Source organism: Pristiophorus japonicus, chromosome 5 (genome assembly GCF_044704955.1).
Source record: "Pristiophorus japonicus isolate sPriJap1 chromosome 5, sPriJap1.hap1, whole genome shotgun sequence".
In the NCBI taxonomy this organism is placed as follows: domain Eukaryota; kingdom Metazoa; phylum Chordata; class Chondrichthyes; family Pristiophoridae; genus Pristiophorus; species Pristiophorus japonicus.
Window position 1 is genome coordinate 16,988,612 of NC_091981.1, and position 20,899 is coordinate 17,009,510.

Genomic DNA, 20,899 nt, shown 5'->3' on the forward strand with positions numbered 1-20,899 from the left:
CTGCCCCATCTGTGACAGAGACTGTAGGTCCCGCAGTGGACTCGTCAGTCACCTGAGAACTCATTTTTAGTGTGAAGCAAGTCATCCTCGACCCTGGGGGACTGCCGAAGGGAGAGAGATTCCCTTAAGTATATAAGAATAAGGGGTGATCTAATTGAGGTGTTAAGATGATAAGAGGAATTGATAGGATAGATAGAGAGAATCTATGAGGGAGTCCAGAATAAAGGGGCATAAGCTTAAATTTGGAGCTAGGCTGTTTAGGGATGATATCAGAAAGCATTTATTCACACCAAAGGGTAGTAGAAATCTGGAACTCTCTCCCCCAAAAACCTGTTGAGGCTGGAGGTCAATTGAAAATATCAAAACTGAAATTGATCAATATTTTTTAGGCAAGGTTATAAGGGATATGGAAGCAAGGCAGATTGATGGAGGTAAGGTACAGATCAGCCATGATCTAATTGAATGAAGGAACCGGCTCGAGGGGCTGAATGGCCTATTCCTGTTCCTCAGCTCCTATTAGATATATAAACATCACTTTCATGAATCCAAGTCTTTGTCATCTTAAACAAGATTGAATTGAGAACGTTCAGAAATACAGATGATAAATTCCCTGGATATTATACCAGAATAGAGGACAGGTTATGAAATCAACACGTTTGCCCTCAATCATTTTTACTCATTTTCTTATAGGGTTGTAAGAAACAGTTGGATTCCAATTACTATTTAATAGTTTCTGTTTTTTGCATTATTAATCTTGTGTGATAAGTATTATTTTCTATCAGTTAGCTGTGATAATTTGCTTCATTACAAATTGGATTGAATCACTTAATAATGATCAGGAGCCAGTGTGGTACTCAATGACCACATTCTTTCTTACAAAGGGAGTACTTCAAGGCTGATGGATTGGATTCTCTCAATGTTACCTCTCTGGATACCATCCCTCCTTAGGGAGCTGTGGCTTGCAGTGGTACATTACAATTTCTTAGTCCTCATTGCAGCTATATTTTTGAATGGGATGTACTTTTGATCCCTTACAGTTTCAGTTGACTTTTCTTTCACATTGTTCAAGGTTTCCTTCTCGTCTTTCCTTCCATCAGTCTCCATTCATTAAGTTTTTATTTTAAGGCGCTTTTTTTTCAGACGCCCTTTGCAAGATCAGTTCTGGTTAATCGGTTTTGTACAACTATAGAAAAGCCAAGGTTACCAGGGAAGGTTGGAGTAATCTAACAGGAACCACAGCCAATTATAGCTCAGGCATTTGCCCGGAATTTGTGGTCCATGAAACGAATGAATTGCTGTTAAAAACCCATTTGGTTCACTAATGCCCTTTAGGGAAGGAAATCTGCTGCCCTTGCCCGGTCTGGCCGAAACATGACTCCAGACCCACAAACTGCCCCAATCTTCCGGCCAGCAGGATGAGTGGCACATAGCACCACCACTCTGACAAACAGATTATTTTTGAAAAGGTGAGAGACGAGTAAATGTTGGTCAGAGGGATTCGGGAATCCTTGCATACGAATCACAGAAAATTAACATGTGGCCCCGAAGTAAGCTTTGCATAAGGATCTCCTGAACTCTGAGTCGAGAAGTTCGGGTTTTCCAACGTGTAATTCAAATCAACGGAGTGTAATGGGGGTCCCTTAGTGCGAGCTGCTTTGACATCAACAGGCCGTCTAAGCAGCCAGTCAAAAGGCATAATTCTCAGAGACAGCGAAAAAAGGAAGTGAGTGAGCAGTCGGCGAGAGGCTGGAGCAGCGTGAGTTGGAGAGGCCTATAAAGGCCCAGCGGGTGTTTCTGAGGCGGCGGCAGTTGGCGAGAGGTGGGAGCAGCGTGAGTTGGAGAGGCCAATAAAGGCCCAGCTTGTTCAGCTCCAGCCTGGAGAAAAAGCAAAAAAGAAGTAGAAAGAAATCAAAAGGTGACATCACAGCCAAAGCGGTAAGTGATTGGCTGGTGATTGGTGAGTAGCTTTTCTTTTTCTTTTTTATATCAGTAAGTAACCTGTTAATATTGTTGTCGCCAAATTAAGTGTATCGAAGGGTTAAGTCATGACAGGAGAGATCCGGTGTCCCTGATGACTACGTGTGCAGGAAGTGTATCCACTTCCAGCTCCTGACGGTCTGCGTTGCGGAATTGGAGCTGAGGGTGGATTCACTCTGGAGCATCCACGATGCTGTGAATGACGTGAGTAGCACGTGTAGCGAGTTGGTCTTACCGAAGGTGAAGGATCCACAGCCAGATAGGGAATGGAAGACCAGCAGGAAGAGCAGTGCAAGGAAGGTAGTGCAGGGGTCCCCTGTGGTCATCCCCCTGCAAAACAGATACACTGCTTTGGGTACTGTTGGGGGGGATGACTCATCAGGGGAGGGAAGCAGCAGCCAAGTTCATGGCACCATGGCTGGCTCTGTTGCACAGGAGGGCAGGAAAAAGAGTGGGAAAGCGATAGTGATAGGGGATTCAATTGTAAGGGGAATAGATAGGCGTTTCTGCAGCCGCAACCAAGACTCCAGGATGGTATGTTGCCTCCCTGGTGCAAGGGTTAAGGATATCTCGGTGCGGGTGCAGGACATTCTGAAAAGGGAGGGAGAACAGCCAGTTGTCGTGGTGCACATTGGTACCAACGATATAGGTAAAAAAAGGGATGAGGTCCTACGAGACGAATTTAAGGAGCTAGGAGCTAAATTAAAAAGTAGGACCTCAAAAGTAGTAATCTCGGGATTGCTACCAGTGCCACGTGCTAGTCAGAGTAGGAATCGCAGGATAGCGCAGATGAATACGTGGCTTGAGCAGTGGTGCAGCAGGGAGGGATTCAAATTCCTGGGGCATTGGAACCGATTCTGGGGGAGGTGGGTCCAGTACAAACCAGACGGTCTGCACCTAGGCAGGACCGGAACCAATGTCCAAGGGGGAGTGTTTGCTAGTGCTGTTGGGAAGGAGTTAAACTAATATAGCAGGGGGATGGGAACCAATGCAGGGAGACAGAGGGAAACAAAATGGAGACAGAAGCAAAAGACAGAAAGGAGATGAGTAAAAGTGGAGGGCAGAGAAACCCAAGTCAAAAAACAAAAAGGATCATTGTACAGCAAAATTCTAAAGGGTCAAAGTGTAATAAAAAGGCAAGCCTGAAAGCTCGGTGCCTCAATGCAAGGAGTATTCGGAACCCGGGAGAGGGCCCTGAGCTAGTTAGAGTGGGTGAGAGTGCAGATGAACAGGACCCCAAGAAAGAATGCAAAAGGCAGGAGGCAACAGAGCAGAGTAGCACTGGGGTAAGTGTAAACCACAAGATGATAGGAAGGGACAATATGTATGAATATAAAGGGGCTGCAGGAGGGGTCAAAACTAAAAATCATCGTTTAAAAACTAGTATTAAAACACTCTACGCATGCAGCTTTCGAAATAAAGTAAATGAGTTGATGGCACAAATCATTACAAATGGGTATGATTTGGTGGCCATTACAGAAACGTGGTTGCAGGGTGGCCAAGACTGGGAATTAAACATACAGGTATCTGACAATTCGGAAAGATAGACAAGAAGGGAAAGGAGGTGGGGTAGCTCTGTTAATAAAGGATGATATCAGGGCAGTTGTGAGAGATGATATTGGCTCTAATTAACAAAATGTTGAATCATTGTGGGTGGAGATTCGAGATAGTAAGGGGAAAAAGTCACTGGTGGGCGTAGTTTATAGGCCCCCAAATAATAACTGCATGGTGGAGTGGACAATAATCAAAGGAATAATGGAGGCATGTGAAAAAGGAATGGCAGTAGTCATGGGGGATTTTAACCTACATAACAATTGGTCAAATCAAATCGCACGGGGTAGCCTGGAGGAGGAATTCATAGAATGCATACGGGATTGTTTCTGAGAACAGTATGTTACAGAACCTACAAGGGAGGAAGCTATCTTAGATCTGATCCTGTGTAATGAGACAGGAATAATAAACGATCTCCTCGTAAAAGATCCTCTCGGAATGAGTGATCACAGTATGGTTGAATTTGTAATACAGATTGAAGGTGAGGAAGTAATGTCTCAAACGAGCGTACTATGCTTAAACAAAGGGGACTACAGTGGGATGAGGGCAGAGTTAGCTAAAGTAGATTGGGAACACAGACTAAACGGTGGCATAATTGAGGAACAGTGGAGGACTTTTAAGGAGCTCTTTCACAGTGCTCAACAAAAATATATTCCAGTGAAAAAGAAGGGCGGTAAGAGAAGGGATAATCAGCCGTGGATAACCAAGGAAATAAAGGAGAGTATCAAATTAAAAACCAATGCATATAAGGTGGCCAAGGTTAGTGGGAAACTAGAAGATTGGGAAAATTTTAATCGACAGCAAAAAATGACTAAGAAAGCAATAAAGAAAGGAAAGATAGATTACAAAAGTAAACCTGAGCAAAACATAAAAACAGATAGTAAAAGCTTTTACCGATATTTCAAATGGAAGAGAGTGACTAAAGCAAATGTTGGTCCCTTAGAAGATGAGAAGGGGGATTTAATAATGGGAAATGTGGAAATGGCTGAGACCTTAAACAATTATTTTGCTTCGGTCTTCACAGTGGAAGACACAAAAACCATGCCAAAAAGTGCTGGTCACGGGAATGTGGGAAGGGAGGACCTTGAGAAAATCATTGTCACTAGGGAGGTAGTGCTGGACAGGCTAATGGGACTCAAGGTAGACAAGTCCCCTGGTCCTGATGAAATGCATCCCAGGGTACTAAAAGAGATGGCGGAAGTTATAGCAGATGCATTCGTTATAAACTACCAAAATTCTCTGTACTCTGGGAAGGTACCAGCGGATTGGAAAGCAGCTAATGTAACGCCTCTGTTTAAAAAAGGGGGCAGACAAAAGGCAGGTATCTATAGGCCAGTTAGTTTAACATCTGTAGTGGGGGAAATGCTTGAAGCTATCTTTAAGGAAGAAATAGCGGGACATCTAGATAGGAATAGTGCAATCAAGCAGACGCAACATGGATTCATGAAGGGGAAATCAGGTTTAACTAATTTACTGGAATTCTTTGAGGATATAACAAGCATGGTGGATAGGGGTGTACCGATGGATGTGGTGTATTTAGATTTCCAAAAGGCATTCGATAAGGTGCCAAACAAAAGATTACTGCAGAAGATAAAGGTACGCGGAGTCAGAGGAAATGTATTAGCATGGATTGAGAATTGGCTGGCTAACAGAAAGCAGAGAGTCGGAATAAATGGGTCCTTTTCGGGTTGGAAATCGGTGGTTAGAGGGTGTGCCACAGGGATCGGTGCTGGGACCACAACTGTTTACAATATACATAGATGATCTGGAAGAGGGGACAGAGTGTAGTGTAACAAAATTTGCAGATGACACAAAGATTAGTGGGAAAGCGGATTGTGTAGAGGCCACAGAAAGGCTGCAAAGAGATTTAGATAGGTTAAACGAATGGGCTAAGGTTTGGCAGATGGAATACAATGTCGGAAAATGTGAGGTCATCCACCTTGGAAAAAAAAACAGTAAAAGGGAATATTATTTGAATGGGGAGAAATTACAACATGCTGCGGTGCAGAGGGACCTGGGGGTTCTGCATGAATCCCAAAAAGTTAGTTTGCAGGTGCAGGAGGTAATCAGGAAGACGAATGGAATGTTGGCCTTCATTGCGAGAGGGATAGAGTACAAAAGCAGGGAGGTCCTGCTGCAACTGTACAGGATATTGGTGAGGCCGCACCTGGAGTACTGCGTGCAGTTTTGATCACCTTACTTAAGGAAGGATATACTAGCCTTGGAGGGGGTACAGAGATGATTCACTAGGCTGATTCCGGAGATGAGGGGGTTACCTTATGATGATAGATTGAGTAGACTGGATCGTTACTCGTTGGAGTTCAGAAGGATGAGAGGTGATCTTATAGAAACATATATAATCATGAAAGGGATAGACAAGATAGAGGCAGAGAGGTTGTTTCCACTGGTCGGGGAGACTAGAACTAGGGGGCACAGCCTCAAAATACGGGGGAGCCAATTTAAAACCGAGTTGAGAAGGAATTTCTTCTCCCAGAGGGTTGTGAATCTGTGGAATTCTCTGCCCAAGGAAGCAGTTGAGGCTAGCTCATTGAACGTATTCAAATCACAGATAGATAGATTTTTAACCAATAAGGGAATTAAGGGTTACGGGGAGCGGGCGGGTAAGTGGAGCTGAGTCCACGGCCAGATCAGCCATGATCTTGTTGAATGGCGGGGCAGGCTCGAAGGGCTAGATGGCCTATTCCTGTTCCTAATTCTTATGTTCTTATGTTCTTATGTTAAAATTCTAACTTCTTAAAAATGTTAGAGAGAGCAAAACAAAGATTGGGGCTCCCACAAGGGGAAAAGGCAAACCTGAAATAAAGATGAACAAACTTAATTTTATTTTAAAGTTTCCTGCCTTTTAATTTGACATGGCACAAAATTAAAATGAATTCTTCAGGACCATAACCTTTGTTTAGCATCAATGGGCTGTTAAAACCCCACTTACACCTAATCCAATCAGGGAATTTAACAGCGTAATTGCCGTGGAAGAGCTGAAGTTTTCGTCACTTTCCCTGATTTGAGAGATTTCTCTGATTGCCGACTCAGTGGTTGGGTGGGGTGGTATTGGGGGGGAGGTAGGGGGGGTCACAGTGCTGGTAGTGTCGGAGCAATGAATGACAGACTGTAACTTTAGGAGTGCCATGTTAGGCTGTGCATGTGCTAGATCCCGATGTGGCAGTCAGTTTCAAATGCGGAATGACCGCGATCAATGACAGTTCATCGTAATCCGGGCCGTTATCTTTGGGAAGTGCCAGACCGGCTGCTTTCAGAAACACCAGGTCTACATGCGGCCTAAACTTGGGCATCATACTTCAACCGTGACTGCTACACTTCCAATGTGTTCATCAAATCTTGGGCCGCTGTACCTTAGGGCATCGTGGGCTGGATTTGCCTCCGGGTCAGGGTGCGACCTCTGCCTGCATCTTCGAACCACCCTCCTATGACCCTGACCAAATTTCACTGGTCTGGGCCATTTACTATGCAGGGTAGGATCCCGGCCACACAGAAGGAGTATGTTGAGGAGAAACTGCTGCAGCACTGCAGTGAGATCACCGGCTGTGACACCATGAAGAGAGGGAGACGTCTTAAAAAGGGACAGAACATAATAACATAGGAGCAGGAGTGGGCCACACAGCACTTTGAACCTGCTCCGCCATTCAATAAGATCATGGCTGATCATCGACCTCAACTCCACTTTCCCACCCGATCTCCATATCTCTTGATTTCCCCTAGACTCCAAAAATCTCTCTCAGCCTTGAATATATTCAGAGACTCAGCATCTACAGCTCTCTGGGGCAGAGAATTCTGAAGATTCACAACCCTCTAAGTGAAGAAATTCCTCCTCATCTCTGTCTTAAATAGCCGACCCCTTATCCTGAGACTGTGCCCCCTCGTTCTAGACAGTCCAGCCAGGGGGGGAAACAACCTCTCAGCATCTTGTAAGTCTGTCAAACCCCTTCAGAATCTTGTAAGTTTCAATGAGAGCACCTCTCATTCTTCTAAACTCCAGAGCGTATAGGCCCATTCTACACAATCTCTCATCAGAAGACAGTCCTCTCATCCCAGGAATCAATCTAGTGAACCTTCATTGCACCGCCTCCAAGACAAGTAGATCTTTCCTTAGATAAGGAGACCAAAACTGTGCACAGTACTTTAGGTGTGGTCTCAACAAAGTCCTGTACAATTGTAGCAAGACTTCCTTACTCTTAAACTCCAATCCCCTTGCAATAAAGGCAAACATGCCATTTGCCTTCTTTATTGCTTGCTGTACCTGTATGCTAGCTTTCTGTGTTTCTTACACAAGGATACGCAAATCTCAATCTTAAATGGCTGACCCCTTATCCCGAGACTCGGACCCCTAGTTCTAGACTCTCCAGCCAGGAGAAACAACCTTTATGCATCTACCCTGTCAAGCCCTGTAAGAATTTTATAGGTTTCAATGAGTTCACCTTTCATTCTTCCAAACTCCAGAGATAAGAGACTTTAGGCTCATTCTACTCTATCTCTTCTCACAGGACAACCCTGTCGTCCAAGGAACCAAGTATGTGAACTTTTGTTGCATCCCCTCGAAGGCAAGAATGGCCCAGAAATTCCAGCCTCCCGAGTCCGTACGGAGTCTGTAAGCACCCGGGAAGGCATTGCAAAAGCCGGTTTTCAGTGCGCGCTGGAGCTTGACATATTCTCCATATCTCCACATCCAGGACATTCACATGGGCAATACTGCGGGATTTACCTATATTTTGCCCAGCGGATGTCCTGAAAACTCTTGTGCTTGATAACAGCAGGCGGATAGCCTACTTTTGCAGGCTTAAGAGTTTTAAAATATACAAAAACATAAAATAAAATTTAAAAAACACATTGCATTGTTAAATACCCTCCCCACTGTGGTAAGTTTATTTTAAACCATAATTAAAAAAACTTTTTTAAAATTGGAAAAATATGTTTTTTTTATAATACATAAATAACATTAATTTAAATTAATAAAAATAAGTGGTGTATTTTTTCTATTTTTTTTATTTGTGTTTTGGATGTGTGGGGGAGTGAGGGTTTCTCAATCATAGTAATGAGAATTCCAACTTACAGAGTCCCCATTATTATGAATGAGAAAATAATTTACCTGGATTGGCTGCCCAGAGCCATGTGACTGCAACTCCAGCTCTACGGACGTCCTGATGTGCACGCGTTCTGATGCACAATCAGCGGAGGCCTCAGGACCGGGATCTCTCTTGTGTGCAGCAGGTTCAGGTAAGTGCGCATCTTTTTAAACGTTTTTACCCGATCGCTCGCGGGAAGCAGCCGACCGGGATTTCTAGGCCTATATCTTTCCATAGGTAAGGAGACCAAAACTGTGCACAGTATAGGGTGGTGTTGCCCCAGAGACTGGTATCCAGCGCTGCCCCGAGCTGCGAGGAACATCTGCGGCAGGTCGGGGTCTTAAAAGGAGCGTACCACTCCAGGGAGCAGCGCGAGCTGGTGCAGGAGGGCGACGGCAGTGAAGAGGGTGACTGGATTGGACATCACCATAATCCAGGTCGGTGATTGGAGCGTGGGCAGGTACAGCGGGAGCGGCGAGGTCGGGGCGCAGGAGCGGCGAGAGATTGCAGAGTGACGTGGGGCTCAGGAGAGGTATGAGTTCGGGACCCAGAAGAGGCGTGGGCTCTGGGGCAGCACGGGCCAGCCCACAATGCGATATGTGTGCTCACTAGGTCCTTGCAGCAGAGCAGGTCTCCAGCTGTCTTGGTTAACCCTTGCCACTGGACCAAGGCCTAGCTCTGTCAAGCCCGTGTGGTGGCTGGTGTGCAACGGCCACCACACGATAAAAAAATCTACACACAGGCATCTTCCACCCTTGTAGTTCAGGACCGGGAATATGAGGTCCTTCATGGAAACACCTGTGAACTCATCCCTTTTTGGCGTGGAAGCAAGTCATTCTCGATACGAGGGACTGCCTAAGAAGAAGGTTTTAGGCCCCCTGCTAAAATGGTAACAACATGTTTGCAGATCTTCCACCTGCCCCTCATGGTGTGTGAAGCTTTCTTCTGTGCACAAAGTGACAGGTCTCTGATCTCATCGGCCATTGTTCACTAAAGAAATCTTCTCCCATGCCGGCAATGTGCCTGACATTGACAAGATAAAAACAAAGTAATGGTTCCAAAAATAGTTCAAATCCAAATGATTGAAAATAAACAGGTCGCGTGTCAGAAGTGGGTGGAAAATTGAAAAAATAACGCTGCCACTTCCTGCTGGTTTGAAAAAGCACCAGCTGATAGTATCTCCGTGCTTCAAGCCTAAACCTATAGGCATAAACTGACTATGAAGCTAAGATATGTCATATACATCAAATTAAATTACGACATTCAGGAAATGATCTATTTAATGATCACATTCATAATTATTTTTTATACACTTCTTCACCCACGTATCTCTAAATGCTGCAGAGTTCCAGTCAATTTAACATGAAAAGGAAACCATTTATTGCTAAGCTGAATGTAAAAGTTATGAACCAAAAACTGAATGGACGACTTGCAGATGACAGTTAAAATGGTTTATTGGTAAATGTTAATTTTGCTATTTAGTTTAAAAATCATGGGCGCACAAATATAGCGGTGGCAGCTTTTAAAAGCATCCTGGAATACCGATAACTTCATGAACATTTATCATCTTGTCAAATCCCAAGACTACATAACTTCGGACAATATTGCAAGGGGATTTCAAAATAAAATTGGAATAGAAGCTGATGCATCTTATAATAAACTTTCAGCCGCACCGATATCATATTTTCCCTGCCGCTGTCCCCAAGCTGACAGCCTATTCAGTCAAGAAACCCAAATGATGGAGATCGAGTCAATCCGTATTGCAGGAGCGTTCATTCTACCACTCCATTCAGTGCTGCTGAATTGCCTTCGATTGAACAATCACGCTGAGGCTTCACTCCCAGTCGTGTGTAAAAATGGAAAGCCAATATAAAATAAAGCATATGCTCGTCACCTGAACAAGCAAAGAAACTGAGAAACTGGATTGAAGGAAAGGCAATAGCATTTTTGCATATACTCACGAAAATATCAGTATAATTCACGAAGAAGAGTTGGGACAATAACCAAAAGAAATACCGATACTTGCATTTCTATAGCGCCTTTCACAACCACCAGAAGTGCTTTACAGCCAATAAAATACTTTTGGAGCGTAGTCACTGTTGTAATGTGGGAAACGTGGCAGCCAATTTGCGCACAGCAAGCTCCCACACACAGCAATGTGATAACAACCAGATACTCAGTTTTTGTTATGTTGGTTGAGGGATAAATATTGGCCAGGACACCGGGGATAACTCCTCTACTCTTCTTCAAATAGTGCAATGGAATCTTTTACGTCCACTTGAGAGAGCAGACGGGGCCTCGGTTTAACGTCTCATCCAAAAGACGGCACCTCTGATAGTGCAGCACTCCCTCAGCACTGCACTGGGAGTGGCAGCCAAGATTTAGGTGTTCAAGTCCCTGGAGTGGTCACAACCTCCTGACTCAGAGGCTCAGAGGCGAGAGTGCTACCTACTGAGCCATAGCTGAAAATCAAGGAAGAATCAAGCAGGCTATGAACCCAGTATATTCAGAAACTAGAATCATTGACTTCTTTACTGTATGACCACTGGGAGCAGAATAATCATCGAAAATATGTGAATATCAGCATATAAATACTTAATATTTTCATATGCAGCTACTTCATTTGCTGTTATAAAGGAGCTTTGATAAAAGACTGAAAAATCCTCATTGTTTCAGCTGCCGATCCAGCTTTCACAGGAACACTGGATTCAAAATATTTTGAGTAATATTTTGTCAGGAAGAATGAGTAAATTGCAATAATTTTTTTTTAAATAATGCAGATATTCTGCCACAGATTCTGATCACAGACACCACTAGTATGTAAGAGGAAAAACGCTCACTACATCGAACCCATGTTTTATCTAAACTCACACTGAATCATACAGGATAGAAGGAGGCCATTTGTCCCATCATATCTGTCATGTATTCCACTGTCATTATAACCCATGTATAAGCTGACCTAAGTTGTACACTTTGAGAACACTGACCACAGAAGGTGAACTTGTGGGAGACACTCCTAACCTGGACTTTCCGGTATAAAAGGGGAAGCTCCACCCACCATCTGTCTCTTGAGGTCTTGGTAATAAAGGTAACTGGTCACAGCGTGATCTTCTCTCAAGTATGGGCCTCGTGTGCATTTATACTGTATAGTAAGGACATATCATTGGCGACGAGAAACTAGGATTTAAACCACGTGAGCATGGCCACTAGCAGCACAGAAGAGAGGTACTGTGTTGGTGATGATTGGGACAACATTATTGAGAGACTACAGTAAAGTTTTGTCACTAAGGAATGGTTGGGACAGGATTCGGCCGACAAACGCAGGGCTCATCTCCTGATGGTTTGTGGATCCAGAATGTACTCCCTGATGAAGGACCTTCTAGTGCCAGAGAAGCCGACGGACAAGACATTCGAAGAGCTCAGTAAGTTGATCGGGGAACACCTTAAACCGGCGAGCAGCATGCACATGGCGAGACACCGGTTTTACACACACTGGCGGTGAGAAGGACAATGCGTTCCAGACTTTGTGGCAGATCTCCGGCGACTGGCGAGCCTATGTAAGTTCACAAATGCATGCAGAGCGGAGATGCTGCGAGACTTTTTTATTGAGAGCATCGGGCACGCTGGGGTTTTCAGGAATCTGATTGAGACCAAAGACTTGACCTTGGAAGCGGCGTCTCTGATAGCCCAGACAATTATCTCAGGGGAGGAAGAGACCAGAATGATTTATGGCAAAAATCTTGGCTCAAATGCGGCAAACGACCAGGGAGTCAACATTGTTAACGCGGCACACAGTTCTCTAGGCAGACAAGGGCAATCGGACATGCCCCTGCATGCAGTCGAACCCAAAGGGGGAATTCAACAGAGACAATGGCTAGCTGAACAGTGATTCATGCCATCGTAATGGATAATGCGACCAGTAATGGGGCCATCAACACCTGTTAATGGTGCGTTTAAGGACAGTTACAGAGACAGTCAGAGACAATCGACTGATAATGGATTTTTTGTTTCAAACAACAGGGCCTCCAGCTCATGATGGAGGTGTGGAGGCAAACACCCAGCCAGAGCTTGCAGGTATCAGCAATATACCTGCAGAAACTGCAACGTCAGCGGTCACTTGGCGCGTATGTGCAGGAAACCTGCAGCCAGGTTGATGTACGAGGAGAATGGGCACGATGTTAGCCCTACGAGGCCAAATGAATATTGCAGGAAATCGCTGGAAGCTGAAGTTCAGCGAGTTCATGTGGAGCACATATACAGTTCATATACAAAAACGCCACCGATAATGATGAAAGTGCTCCTCAATGGCATCCCAGTATTAATGGAGCTGGACACGGGGGCAAGCCAGTCCCTGATGAGTACCATATAGTTCGAAAAGTTGTGGATGTCTAAGGCCAGGAGACCAAAATTATTGCCGATTGACGCACTGCTACGGACATATACAAAGGAGATCATTCCGGTGCTAGGCAGCGCCACGGTAGTCATGACCCACAAAGATTCGGAGAACAGGTTGCCACTCTGGATTATCCCGCTGGACGGTCCCGCACTTATGGGGAGGAGTTGGCTTGCTGTCATGAACTGGAAATGGGGTGATGTCAATGCAATTTCTTCTGTGGAGCAAGGTATCACGCTCACAGGTCATGGACAAATTTGACTCATTATTTCAACCCGGCATCGGCACTTTCATGGGGACCAAGATAGTGATTCACAAAAACCCGGACGCCAGGCCAGTACGCCACAAGGCCAGAGCGGTGCCGTACGTGAATGCAGGAAAAGATAGAATGCAAACTGGACCGCCTGCTGCGGGAAGGCATCATCTCGCCAGTCGAATTCAGTGACTGGGCGAGCCCGATCGTGCCGGTGCTCAAGGCGGATGGGTCGGTCAGGATATGTAGTGATTACAAGGCCACCATCAATCGGGTGTCACTCCAAGACCAGTACCCGCTACCGAGCGCGGAGGACCTCTTTGCGACGCTATCCGGTGGCAAACTTTTTTCAAAATTAGATCTGACCTCAGCTTACATGACCCAGGAGCTGGCGAGTGAGTTGAAGAAGCTGAGCACCATCACGACACACAAGGGGTTGTTTGAGTATAACTGATGTCCGTTCGAGATGCGTTTGGCCGCCGCGATCTTTCAGTGAAATATGGAAAGCCTCCTCAAGTCGATTCCAAGGACAGTGGTTTTTCAAGATGACATCCTCATCACGGGTTGCGATACTGAAGAACACCTCCACAACCTGGAGGAAGTGCTACACAGACTGGACCGGGTAGGGCTGCGACTGAAAAAGGCGAAGTGCGTCTTCCTAGCTCCAGAGGTAGAATTCCTGGGGAGGAGGGTAGCAGCAGACGGAATCAGATCTATTGCGTCCAAAACGGAAGCGATCCAGAAAGCACCCAGACCCCATAACACGATGGAGCTGCGTTCGTTTCTGGGGCTCCTGAACTATTTTGGTAACTTTCTTCCCAAATTGAGCATGCTGTTAGAGCCGCTACACGTGCTCCTACGCAAAGGTCGCGATTGGGTCTGGGAGGACAGCCAGGAAAGGGCTTTTGATAGAGCATGCAATTTGTTATGCTCCAACAAATTGTAAACGTAATATGACAAATATCGGAAACTAGTTTTAACTTTGTCGTTAAACGATGCGTCGTCCTATGGGGTCGTGTGTGTGTTGCAGCATGTAAATGCCAATGGTCAGTTACAGCCATAGCTTATGCCTCCAGAAGTCTGTCCCAGGCAGAAAGGGGCTATGGGATGGTAGAAATGTAAGCGCTAGCATGTGTATGTGCAGTAAAAAAAATGCACCGGTACATGTTTGGCAGGAAATTTGAGCTGGAGACAGATCACAAACCCCGAACGTCTCTTTTGGCCGACAACAAGGCCATAAATGCGAATGCATCGGCCCGCATACAGATGTGGGCACTTACGTTAGCCGCCTATGACTACACAATTCGGTACAGACCGAGCACCGAAAACTGCACCGATGCACTCAGCAGGCTCCCACTAGCCACCATTGAGGGGGCAGCTGAGCATGATGCTGAGATGGTCATGGCTGTTGAAGCTTTCGAAAGCAAAGGCTCACCTGTGACAGCCCGTCAGATTAAAGTCTGGGCAAATAAAGACCCGCTGCTGTCTTTAGTTAAGAAATGTGTCCTGAATGGGGACTGGGCAGCCACGTATGGGGCATGCCCTGAGGAGTTTAAACCATTTCATAGGCGCAAGGATGAACTCTCGATTCAGGCCGATTGCCTACTGTGGGGAAACTGAGTAGTCATGCCCCAGAAGGGAAGAGAGGTGTTTATCAGAGAACTTCACAATGAACTCCCAGGCATTGTCATGATGAAGGCAATTGCCAGGTCACACGTTTGGTGGCCAGGGATAGATGCAGACCTGGAACTTTGTGTTCGCAGGTGCAACACATGTGCTCAGCTGGCCAACGCACCCAGGGAAGCCCCCCTTAGCCCTTAATCCTGGCCCGCCAAGCCATGGTCACGCATCCATGTTGACGACGCAGGTCCTTTCAAAGCAAAAATGTTTTTGGTTGTAGTAGACGCCTACTCCAAATGGATTGAGTGTGCCATTTTAAATTCAAGCACATCCTCTGCCATGGTAGAAAGTCTACGGGCAATGTTTGCCACCCATGATCTACCGGACGTCTTGGTCAGTGACAATGGCCCGTGCTTCACAAGCACTGAATTCCAGGACTTCATGGCAAGCAATGGAATCATCCTTGTCAGATTGACACCGTTCAAGCTGGCCTAAAACAGCCAGGCGGAACGAGCAGTGCAGATAATCAAACAGGGGATGCTCAGAATCCAAGGGGGTTCCCTACAAAGCCGCTTATCACGCCTCCTGTTGGCCAATAGATCCCGACCACACTCGCTCACAGGGGTTCCAACCGCAGAGCTGCTAATGAAAAGGACGCTCAAAACCAGGTTATCCCTTATACACCCTACTATGAAAAAAATTGTTGAGAGCAGACGTCAGTCACAATGTGACTACCATCACAGGAATGCGAGGGCGCGATGTATTGATGTCAATGACCCTGTTTTTGTCCTTAATTATGCTGCAGGGCCCAAATGACTTGCAGGCACTGTGATTGCCAAAGAGGGGAATAGGGTTTTGGTAATTAACCTTACCAATGGACAAATCTGCCGCAAACACGTGGATCAAACTAAAAGGAGGTTCAGCAACTCCATAGAAGAAGCAGAGGAAGAACACGACGTAGAGTTTACTCCACCACAGGTGACCGAACACCGGAACCAAGTGGAGGAGAGCCCAATCACTGTGAGCAGTCCGGACAGGCCTGAGGCACCGCAAATAGCAGACACTCAGGCCAGCGCCCAACAACCGGAGCCCCGCTCAGGTGCTCTACAAGGGAGCGTAAACCACCAGAGAGACTTAACCTGTGATCCCAATAAGACTTTGGGGGGGGGATGATGTCATGTATTCAACTGTCATTATAACCCATATAAAAGCTGACCTAAGTTGTACACCTTGAGAACACTGACCACAGGGGGCGAACTTGTGAGAGACACTCCTAACCTGGACTTTCCGGTATAAAAGGGAAAGCTCCACCCACCGTCTGTCTCTTGAGGTCTTGGTAATAAAGGTAACTGGTCACAGCGTGATCTTCTCTCAAGTATGTGCCCCGTGTGCATTTATACTGTATAGTAAGGACATATCAATATCTGTGCCAAATTTAAACTACTTCATGTTGGCAATGGATGCCAAAATTGGAAAGTTTGCCATTATTCCTCCTTTTTGCTCAAAACACATATCAACACCTCAAATAGTAGTCCCAATAGGTTCAACAAAAAACAAAATCCATTCGAATCCAAAGGAGAGTTCTGCCCTCCAGTGCACGTTTTCAGTTTCTGGACTAAAGTTATTCACAGCTGTATTTGGGTTTATCAATGAGTATACAGAGATGTAACAGCTGTCACTTATCCTTTGTATAATTCATAAAACTAGCTGGCCTGCACTTTTATTTGGAATATCACATCAATATAAGTATTTATCCCCCTATCTCTGTAACCTCCTCCAGCCCGACAACACTCCGAGATCTCTGTCCTCCTCCAATTCTGGCCTCCTGCGCAACCCCGATTTTAATCACTCCATCATTGGCGGCCTTGCTTTCAGTTGTCGAGGCCCCAAGCTCTGGAATTCTTCCCTAAATCACTTTGTCTTTCTACCTCTCTCTCTCCTTAAAGAAATAAGAACAAACGAACATAAGAAATAGGAGCAGGAGTAGGCCATTGGCTACTCGAGCCTGCTCCGCCATTTATTAAGATGATCGTTGATCTGATCTTGGGCTCAGCTCCACTTCCCTGCCTGCTCCCATAACCCTTCACTCCTTTATCATTCAAAAATCTGTTTATCTTCACCTTAAATATATTCAATGAACCAGCCTCCACAGCTGTGTAGGGCAGAGAATTTCAAAGATTTACAACCCTTGACGCAAGAAATTTCTCCTCATCTTAGTTCTAAATGGGCGGCCCCTTATTCTGAAACTATGCCCCCTCGTTCTTGATTCCCTAACAAGTGAAAACATCCTCTCTGCATCTACCTTTTCGAGTCCCCTCAGGATCTCATATGTTTCAATAAGATCATCTCTCATTCTTCTAAACTCCAATGAGTATAGGCCCAACCTGCTCAACCTTTCTTCACAAGTCAACTCCTTCATCTCAGGAATTAACCTAGTGAACCTTCTCTGAACTGCCTCTAATGCAAGTATATCCCTCCTTAAATAAGGAGACAAAACTGTACGCAGTACTCTAGATGTGGCCTCACCAATACCCTGTACAATTGTTATTATACTTTTTGAAATTTACCAAAATTCCCTGGATTCTGGGGAGGTCCCAGCAGATTGTAAAACAGCAAATGTAATGCCCCTATATAAAAAAGGAGGCAGACAAAAAGCAGGAAACTATAGACCAGTTAGCCTAACATCTGTGGTTGGAAAAATGTTGGAGCCGATTATTAAAGAAGCAGTAGCAGAACATTTGGAAAAGGAAAATTCAGTCAGGCAGAGTCAGCATGGATTTATGAAGGGGAAGTCATGTTTGACAAATTTGCTGGAGTTCTTCGAGGATGTAATCAACAGGGTGGATAAAGGGGAACCAGTGGATGTGGTGTATTTGGATTCCCAGAAGGCATTTGACAAGGTGTTACATAAAAGGTTACTGCACAAGATAAAAGTTCACGGGGTTGGGGGTAATATATTAGCATGGATAGAGGATTGGCTAACTAACAGAAAACAGAGTGTCGGGATAAATGGTTCATTCTCTGGTCTGCAACCAGTAACTAGTTGGGTGCCGCAAGGATCAGTGCTGGGACCCCAACTATTTACAATCTATATTAAGGACATACACAGGCTAAGTGAATGGGCAAAAATTTGGCAGATGGAGTATAATGTTGGAAAGTGTGAGGTCATGCACTTTGGCAGAAAAAAATCAAAGAGCAAGTTATTATTTAAATGGAGAAAGATTGCAAAGTGCTGCAGTCCTGCGGGACCTGGGAGTACTTGTGCATGAAACGCAAAAGGATAGTATGCAGGTACAGCAAGTGATCAGGAAGGCCAATGGTATCTTGGCCATTATTGCAAAGGGATGGAGTATAAAAGCAGGGAAGTCTTGCTACAGCTATATAAGGTATTGGTGAGGCCACACCTGGAATATTGCGTGCAGTTTTGGTTTCCATATTTACGAAAGGATATACTTGCTTTGGAGACAGTTCAGAGAAGGTTCACTATGTTGATGCCGGGGATGCGGGGGTTGGTTTATGAGGAAAGGTTGAGTAGTTTGGGCCTCTACTCATTGGAATTCAGAAGAATGAGAGGCGATCTTATCGAAACATATAAGATTATGAGGGGGCTTGACAAGGTGGATGTAGAGAGGATGTTTCCATTGATGGTGGAGACTAGAACTAGAGGGCATGATCTTAGAATAAGGGGCCACCCATTTAAAACAAAGATAAGGAGAAATTTCTTCTCTCAGAGGGTTGTAAATCTGTGGAATTTGCTGCCTCAGAGAGCTGTGGAAGCTGGGACATTTTAATAAATTCAAGAGATAGACAGTTTCTTCAATGATAAGGGGATAAAGGGTTATGGGGAGTGGGCAGGGAAGTGGACCTGAGTCCATGATCAGATCAGCAATGATCTTAATGAATGGCGGAGCAGGCTCGAGGGGCCCATATGGTCTACTCCTGCTCCTATTTCTTATGTTCTTATACTCCAACCCCTTGCAATAAAAACCAACATTCCTTTTGCCTTCCTGATTACTTGCTGTACCTGCATACTAATTTTTGTGTTTCATGCACAAGGACCCACAAGTCCCTCAGTACTGCAGCATTTTATAATCTCTTCTTAAAACGCTTCTTAAAATCTACTTCTTTGACCAAGCATTTGGTCACCTGTCTTACTATCTCATTATGTGGCTCGGTGTCAAATTTTGTTCAATAACACTCCTGTGAAGCACCTTGGGTCATTTTACTATGTTAAAGGCGCTATATAAATGCAAGCTGTTGTTATTGAAATTTGGCAATATGTCAGCCACTGCCTACCACTTTCCAATTGTGGTTTGCAGGTATCATCATCATCATCATCATCATAGGCAGTCCGTCGGAATCGAGGAAGACTTGCTTCCACTCCCAAAGTGAGTTCTTTGATGGCTGAACAGTCTGATACGAGAGCCACAGATCCTGTTACAGGTGGGACAGACATTTGTCGAGGGAAGGGGTCGGTGGGGCTGGTTTGCCGTGCGCTCCTTTCGCTGCCTGCACTTGGCCTCTTCACCCTCTTTACCCTCTTTGCGTTGAGACTCGAAGAGCTCAACACCCTCCCGGTGCACTTTCTCCACCTCGCGCGGTCTTTGGCCAGGGTCTCCCAGGTGTCAGTGGGGTGATGTCGCACTTTACCAGGGAGGCTTTGAGGGTGTCCTTATAACGTTTCCGCTGTCCTCCTTTAGCCCGTTTACCACGAAGGAGTTCTGCATAAAGCATCTGCTTAGTGAGTCTCGTATCTGGCATGCAAACTATGTGGCCTGCCCAGCGAAGCTGATCGAGTGTGGTGGTCAGTGCTTCAATGCTGGGGATGTTAGCCTGGTCGAGGACACTGATGTTGGTGTGCCTGTCCTCCCAGGGGATTTGCAGGAGCTTGCGGAGACGTCGTTGGTGATATATCTCCAGCCTTGTGCAAGGACTTAAAAATTTACCCAATCATGTCATTTGCAACCGATCTCATATTCTAGAGTTTATCAATTATAGTGTAGCCATATAATGTTGAGTTACCATTTAAACAGACAGCTAAGACCCCTTCTGGGTTCATTACTTTTACAGACAGTGAACCAATAATTGCAAATGGCTTACTTCACAGAAACAAATAGGATGTAATTAAATGATCCAAAATCCCATTTTCCTTGTGTCAGCAAGAATGGTGGAAGAAAATATAATAAAAAATCCGTCATAAGAAACATTCTCAATGTGTCTCATCCGAATTCGAGCCAATTAGAAAACTCAAAGCATGTTTCTGGATGCTTCATTAGAGTCTAAAGAATTTTAATTACGATTAATAAAACCCAATAAAAGTACAGAGTGAGATCATTAAGCGATAGTTGAGTCCTAAATACGCTGAAAAAATGCCTGCCAGTTTAATTGCAATCTGATTTGATACACAAATATGCTGAACCACAGCTGGTGAGAAATTGGAGAGAGGGAGAAACCTTTAGGATTCCTAATCCTATAAATATTTAATGGGAAAACAATACCAGAACCCAATTTGGCTGTAGTTTGCTACATTTTTGACAGAAAGTGAATGAACTATTGAAGATCTTTAATTCGCCACATAAGCACATTTCATTGTGGAGTTATGCAGCCAAAAGGATGAGCCAATAAAAGCCAAGCAGGTTTAGGAAACTAATACAATCATGGACATTGAAGATTTTATATTCCTAAAAGAAAACATGTGCAGTGTCTTCAGTCTAAAGGGCTGTACATTTTTGGCTGTATTTTGCTCCATACTTTCGTTGGTTTTGCTGGATAGCCTGCCATTTTTTGCATTTATTTTTTCCTGTCATTACTTCCCTTCATTATTTCTAGTTGCTACTAACACATACATAACAACGCATCAAGTGGTGAGGATGCCTACTCCTTTGAGGGTTCCGGACACAAGGCTTGATGTAAAGGAAGGAGAGGACTTCTGGGGAGCCAACAAATGCAGATGCAAGTACATTTGTTAAAGGCAAAGCCTGTTTGACAAACTTGATTGAGTTTTTT